At 41.2% G+C, this 7578-nt stretch overlaps 1 pseudogene; it reads left to right on the forward strand.

Annotated features, from left to right (window-relative positions):
- Window positions 1-5997: 5997 nt before the first annotated feature.
- LOC150068106 (olfactory receptor 7D4-like) lies at window positions 5998-6924 on the forward strand (annotated as a pseudogene).
- The last annotated feature ends 654 nt before the right edge of the window (window positions 6925-7578 follow it).

Here is a 7578-nt window from a genome sequence, read left to right on the forward strand (position 1 = left end):
AGATATTTATGGAAATGTCAGCGGACAGGCTGATAATCGGCTTTCCTTTGATCTCAGATGCTTAATTCCCAGAACTCACAATTAAACAGATTCTTTCTAGGCATACAAATCTCTATGGACTCACTAACGTGGTAAGAATGTCCAAAAGAATAGATCTGAGGCTCTTCCTCTGATAAGAAAAGCTTTTGTGTTCTATACATAGATAGAGGTCAAAAGTATGGTTCAGAATGGAAGATGCAGGAATGCAGTGGAGTATTGTAAGGCCTTAGAACAGCTCCCAGACATTTTAACCAAAGAAATACCTAAAAACCAGACTCTTGAATGGGAGGCTGGTAGAAGAGGCTGAAATGAATGGGAAGAGGGAGCAATGAGAGAATATAGGCATAATACTGAAGGTCCATATGTGAAAAAAAAATGAAATGTGGTTCTTCATGTGTCTGATGGGAGAAGGAGTAAGAGGAAAGGGAGAGTGATGGGAGATATGACTTGTCTTAACATGCAATGCACATCTACAGGGACATGTTAAGATGAAACCTCCGTCTATCAAATGTGAAGATAAGCAATTACTAAAAACAGAATGTAACTTAATCATATTGTTACATTATGTATTATTTAACTCTCACCAGTGTCAAATGCAAATTTTATATAAAAATGTATCACTGAAATGTGTTATTCCTCTTCAATATTGTAATTAGGATTTCTAGCCAGAGCAATAAGGCAAGAAGCAAACATAAAGAGGACCCAAATAGGGAAAGAGGAAGTGAACTTTACTTCTTTGCAGTTGACATGATTCTGTATTTAAAGAACCCTATGGACTCCACTCCCAAGTTACTTGAGCTGATTCAAAACTTTGGTAAAGCAGCAGGGTATAAAATTAACCCTCAAAATGTCAGTGGCTGGTCCAGGAGTCTGGCCTAGTGGTAGAGTGCTTGCACAAAGACCCAGGTTCAGTTCCTGGAAACCACATACATAGAAAAAGGCAGAAGTGGTGCTGTGGCTCAAGTGGTAGAGTGCTTGCTTTGAGGAAAGCCCAAGGACAGTGCTCAAGCCCTGAGTTCACACCCCAGAACTGGCAAAAAATCAATGATTTTCCTGTACACCAACAATGAGAAGAGCAAGGCAGAAATCAGGAAAGCAACCCCTTTTGCAATAGCCTCAAAAAATAAGAATTAACTTAGCCAAAGAAGTAAAGGACCTCTAAGATGAAAATTTTAAAAACCTAAAAAAGGAAATTAAAGCTGAATTAAGGAAGTGGAAACCCCCCACCATGCACCTGGATTGGAACAACTAACATAGTGAAAATAGCAATCCTGCCAAGGGCTATCTACAAATTCAATGCAATGCCCATCAATATCCCAATGTCATTCTTTAATGACATAGAATAAGCAATCCAAAAATTCATATGGAATAATAAAAGACCCCAAATAGCAAAAGCAATCCTTAGCAGAAAGAACAGCGCTGGAGGAATATCAATACCAAGCTTCAGAGTCTATTACAGAGCTATAGCAATAAAATAACAGCTTGGAGCTGGGCACTGGAGGCTCATGGCTCTAATCTAGCTACTCAGGAGGATGAGGTCTGAGGAGGATGAGATCTGAGGATTGCAATTCTATGCCACCCTGGGCATGGAAGTCATAAGTCCATGAGACTCTTATCTCCAATGAAGCACCAGAAAACCGGAAGTGGTGCTGAGACTCAAGAGGTAGAGTGCTATCCTTGATCTGTAGAGCTCAGTGACAGCCCCCAGGCCCAGAGTTCAAGCCCCATGGACCAAAAAGAAAAACAGCTTGGTAGTGGCACAAGAACAAGCCTGAAGACCAATGGACTAGAACTGAAGACCCAGAAATCAACCCACAGAACTATGGTCACCGAATCTTCAATAAGAAGACCAAAGAAAAGAGAAACAGAACGGAAGAAAGCCTCCTCAACAAATGGTGCTGACAGAATGCTTAAGCATCTGTAGAAAACTAAAATTGGATCCTTATATTCACCCTACAGCAGAATAAATCCCACATGGATCAAAGACCTCGAGGTAAAAGCAAACACTCTGAAAACTCTACAGGAAGGAATAGGAGATAAACTAGGGATCCTTGGCTCAGATCAAAGCTTTCTTAATAAAGTCCCAGAAATACAACAAATTAAAGAAAGTTTGAACAAATGAGATTTCATTAAACTTCAGTGCTTCTATATGGCAGAGGACATAGCTAGCAAGCTAAGTAGAAAACCCACAGAGCGAGAGAAGATCTTCACTTAGCCATACAACAGATATAGCTAGCTAAAATATACCTATGGTTCAAAAACTTAAATATCTCAAAGACAAGTTCTCAAAGAAACAACCATCCCATTAAAGGGTAGCCTGAAGACTTAAAGAGAGACTGCTCTAAAAGGAAATAAGAATGGCCAATGGACACATGAAAAAATGCTTAACATCTCTGGCCATAAAAGAAATATGTAATAAAATAGAAGAAAATAAAGAAAAGTAGATAGAAAATTGAGCAATAACTACACTTCTGGTGGGATTGTAAGCTCATTCAATCATTGTGGAAAGCAATATGGTGGTTCCTTAAAAGATGGGGTTGGGGGAGGGGCAAAAAAAAGATGTATTGTTTGTTTCCACTTAGTGTCCATAAGAAAATCTACCCCCAATGGTATTCTTTCTTTCTTTCTTTCTTTCTTTCTTTCTTTCTTTCTTTCTTTCTTTCTTTCTTTCTTTCTTTCTTTCATTCTTTCTTTCTTTGCCAGTCCTGGGGCTTGAAGTCAGGACCTGAGCACTGTCTGTGGTCATTTTCCTCAACACTAGTGCTCTACCACATGAGCCACAGCCCCACTTGTGGCTTTTATATGCATGTGGTACAGAGGAATCAAACCCAGATCTTCGTACATGCTAGACAAGCACTCTACCACTAGGCCAAATGTCTAGCCCATTATTCATAAGGCTAGTACTTAGAGGAATTCTAAGTGTGTGTGTGTGTGTGTGTGTGTGTGTGTGTGTGTGTGTGTGAAGGGCCTTGAACTCAATGGCTGTGCCCTGTTCCTGAACTTTTGTGCTCTAGTATTCTATCTCTGGAACCTCAGCTGTATTTCCAGATTTTGGGTACTTAATTAGGAATGAGTCTCACAGACTCCAGCTGGGGCTGGCTTTGACCCTGATTCTCAGATCTCAGCCTCCTGGGTAACTAAGATGGCAGATGTGAGCCGCTGACACCCAACTTCAGTGACTTATTTTTGCAGTGAATTTTGGTGTTAACCAACATCCTTATGTTCCGTGGGCTTCCATTCCTGAAGTTGTTGCCAACACACTCTCTTATTGTTCTTCAACAGTTTTGAATGTCTTGTTTGTTTCTATTTGGTTTTGTCTAGATCTATATGTTAGGATTGTTATATGGTTGACAAGCTGGTCTGAGTTATCCTGGAAAAGGTGGCACTCAGGCTCATATCAATATCTTAAACTTGATAGAAAAAGTGGTCTACAAACTAAGCCAAGGCCCCTCCACCTTCTTCTTTTTCCAGGTAGAGTCTTATGCTTCTAGGCTAACTTTGAGCGAATATCCTCTAACTTTTGAGTATCTAGGATGATAGGGTTCTGTCACCATGCCTACCATGATCTTAACTTCTTATTACATAGCCGACATTTTCATTTCTTCTACACTTAGATTGTCACACGACCCAAGTGATATCCACACAATGACAAATAGTGACACAAGAAATCCCCACAACCCACAAATGGACGGAATTTGCCCATGTGAAGGAAACATTAAGGATATGGAAAAAGAAATCTTTACAATGGGCCTTCTTCACCCTCATTCTCTGATCATCACAGCAACTTCTCAATTCCCCTCCTCTACCAGCCCACTGAATACAGAGCACATGCACATTCTCTTCTCTGTGCATAGAAGGTTTTTGAATCCACAGATATTATTAGGTAATTTCTGGAATATCAATCTACCAGTATTTTATACTTCTAAGACCACTAGCAATTACCACTTATCAGAATGTAAATGTCCACTATTGTTTATGTCATAAGCTATGTGCATATTCTTCTAATTGGGTTTTAAATTGCCATTATAACATATGTTGTAAGTTAATTGTACTAATACCAATAAAATAATGTGAATAAGGAAAAAAGAATGTTTTTAATCAATATGTGTGGGTTGTACAAAGGGGTTTTGCTTTGGTACTTCAACAGCTTTTATTGTACTCTGAAACCTCACGTGCGCATTGTAGTGTGTGTGTGTGTGTGTGTGTGTGTGTGTGTGTGTGTGTGTGTGTACATGTAAACGAATGCTCATATGCACCAGTCCTGAAGCTTGAGCTCAGGGCCTGGAAACTATCTCGGAGCTTCGTTACTCAAGGCTCCGGCTCTAACACTAAGGCCACAGCTCCTCCACTTCAGTCTGTTTTAGGGTGGTGCTTCAAACTGGAGGTAAGAATCACACAGACTTTTCTAGTCCAGGACGTTTTGGAACTTCAAACCTCAGCTCTTAGCCTCCTGAGTAGCTAGGCATACAGACCACAGGCACTAAGCTCATTGTGGGTTGTTTTATTGGCATAATACTACTTTCTCCTCTTTTCTATGTTGCTCATATGCTTTTTTTTCTCACTCCCTCATCTTGAAAGAGGTCACCTGGAAAGCATTGTCTGGGAGGAGCCATCCACAGCCAGCCAGACTACATATTTCATTCGAGCCACACAGGTAACAGACTTACGGTGTTGTGTCATGAAAACTGTTCTGTCCATCAAAAATGCCTGGGTTTAAGACGATATGGCTGAAGACAGCTAGGACCCCCACTTTCTAGGATGTTCCCAGCAAATCTTCAGATTTAGGAGACAGACGCTTGCTCCATGTTCTATAAACCCCACAGGATTTTTCCAGGAAGACACCATTGCGTTTCCCTATTCAGGCCTATTAGGTTGTGAATATTTGCACCACATACACAAATGGTAAAATAATTGTTGAAAGAACTTTCTGATGGATGAGGTCCTGGGAAAGGGGAGGGAGGATGGATAGGGGAGAGGAATGGTGGGGAAAAACACTACTAATGTTCAATGAACAAGTAGGAAGCTAGAACCAGATAAACTTTGGGATGGGGAGAGCTGGGAGAGATGGGGAGAGCAAGGAAGGAGAGACTTTGATGAACAGGCATTGTGCTCACAAACTGATAGTGTGAATTGAAACACCTTGGTACAACTACTTAAGGATAATTTAAAAATATATTTAATATTAAAAGAATAACTTTCTGAGGGCTACTAATTAATACAGCCAAATAAATCAATGTCCTTTATGTCACTTAGGAGATAGCTATATAGGCAAATAAATAGACAGATAGATAGGGATGATTTGAAATCTAAAAGTGGCTTCTACAAGAACTGTATTTATATAAAAAATACTTCCATGACAAGTGTCCTATCAGAAAATAAAGATTGTTGCCATTGTAAATAAATAATACATCACTATTACACAGTTGATAGGATTAAAAAATATGGAGGTTATCAAAAGGGGCACATGAAATCACTTTCCAATATTCTACAAGGTTGTAGTAAAATCAATCTCTTTAAATTTCCAAAGGGAAATCAAAGAAAAGCACTGGTGATACACATGTCATCCAAGCTACTCAAGAGACTGAAAACTGAAGACCATGGTTCAAAGCCACCCTGGTCAAGAGAAGTCTTATCTTCCATGAGCCACCAAGGAGCTGGAAGTGGAACTGAACTAGCAAAATGCCTTAAGCAAAAAAAACTTATGGGCAGCAGCCAGGCCCTGAATTAAAAGCCTCAGGAATACCACCAGAAAATAAAGACATCAAAAACTCAGGGAATATAAAACAAAGGATATTTACCCAAATACTATAATGTTAAAGTGATTGGCTTTGCACAGCACTCCCGTGGGAAGCAATCAGACAAAGAAAAAGGCATCCCTGGGTGGGCATCAGAACCTCAGCTACCAGTGGATATTGATTGAACTTTTGCTTTCTTGCCCCAGGGGGAACAGCCAGGGTTATGACCACACAAAACCACGCAGGGGAATCACCATTCCTCCTCTTGGGCCTCTCAGACTACCTAAACTCCAGCCCATGCTCTTTGGGATCTTCCTGTCCATGTACCTGATCACCGTGCTCGGAAATCTGCTCATCATCCTGGCAGTCACCTCTGACCCCCACCTCCACACCCCAATGTACTTCTTCCTCTACGACCTGTCTTTTGTGGATGTCTGTTTTACTACTACTACCATCCCCAAGATGCTGGTGAACATCCAGACCCTGAGGAAAGACATCTCCTACCCAGAGTGCCTCACTCAGGTGTATTTCTTTCTGGTTTTTGCTGGAATGGATAATTTCCTATTGACTGTGATGGCTTATGATCGCTTTGTAGCCATCTATCACCCACTGAACTACAAAGTTATAATGAACCCTCACTTTTGTGGCCTCCTAGTCCTCGTGTCTTGGCTTCTCATATTCTGCATCTCACTAATCCATGTTTTACTGATGAGGAAATTAACCTTCTCCCCAGGAACCACCATCCCCCATTTCTTCTGTGAACTAGCTCAGGTTCTCCAGGTGGCCAGCTCTGACACCCTCATCAATGACTGTGCTGTTCTGTGTGTTTCCTGCCTTAGGAATCTTCTTCTCTTACCGTCAGATCCTCTCCTCTTTAATGAAGATATCCAACACGGCTAGCAAGCACAAAGCCTTCTCCACCTGTGGCTCTCACCTCTGTGTGTTCTCCTTGTTCTACGGGACAGGACTCGGGGTGTACCTCAGCTCTGCGGTGTCCTCCTCTGCCCACAGATGCAAGATGGCCTCGGTGATGTACACAGTGGTCACTCCCATGCTAAACCCCTTCATCTACAGCCTGAGGAACCAGGAGGTGATGGGGCCCCTGGGGAGACTGCCAGGCAGAGTAATCTCCGGTCTTGATGGATTGTGAACCACGTAACAAAGTATTCCATTGGAAGAGAGAAGACAAATAGGCTGAATTCCAGCATGGTCAAAGTTTTTCCTAAATTTTAGGACTCAGTATATATTTTCCATCTACAAAAGAGATATTAGGTCATGTCTACTCTGCAAAGCCCTATGGCTTTGTTTGTCAATGTGTGGCCATGTCTTACAAAGAATTCTACATGGTATCTTTTTAAAATCTAATTTTCTTTTCAATGTGAATTGTCCTTAATATACCCATTCAGGCATATTAACTCATTTCTAAATTGAACATAGAAAGCACTTATCACAATCCAAACTTACACAGTATCCCCCTAAGTTATCCTCTTCAATGTCAATTCTTCCTCTCAACATTCTGAACAACTTCTTATCCTCTTCGTCCTCATTCTCTTTTCCCTTCTCGTTCTCCTCCTCCTCCTCCTTCTCTTACTCCTTCTTCTGTGACAGCCCTGGAACTTGAATTCAGCCCCTGGATGCTCTCCATTACATTTTTGGTCAGGGTTTTCCCTCTACCATTTGAGACACATCTACACAATCCCCTTTTGGGGGAGATATTCAGAGATGGAACTCTCATAGACGTTTGTCTGTGCTGCCTTTAAACCACTATCCTCAGATCTCAGCCTCACACCCTCACAGCTGGGAT

The sequence above is a fragment of the Megascapheus bottae genome, chromosome 1 (assembly GCF_031878675.1).
Source record: "Megascapheus bottae isolate mThoBot1 chromosome 1, mThoBot2.hap1, whole genome shotgun sequence".
NCBI lineage: Eukaryota > Metazoa > Chordata > Mammalia > Rodentia > Geomyidae > Megascapheus > Megascapheus bottae.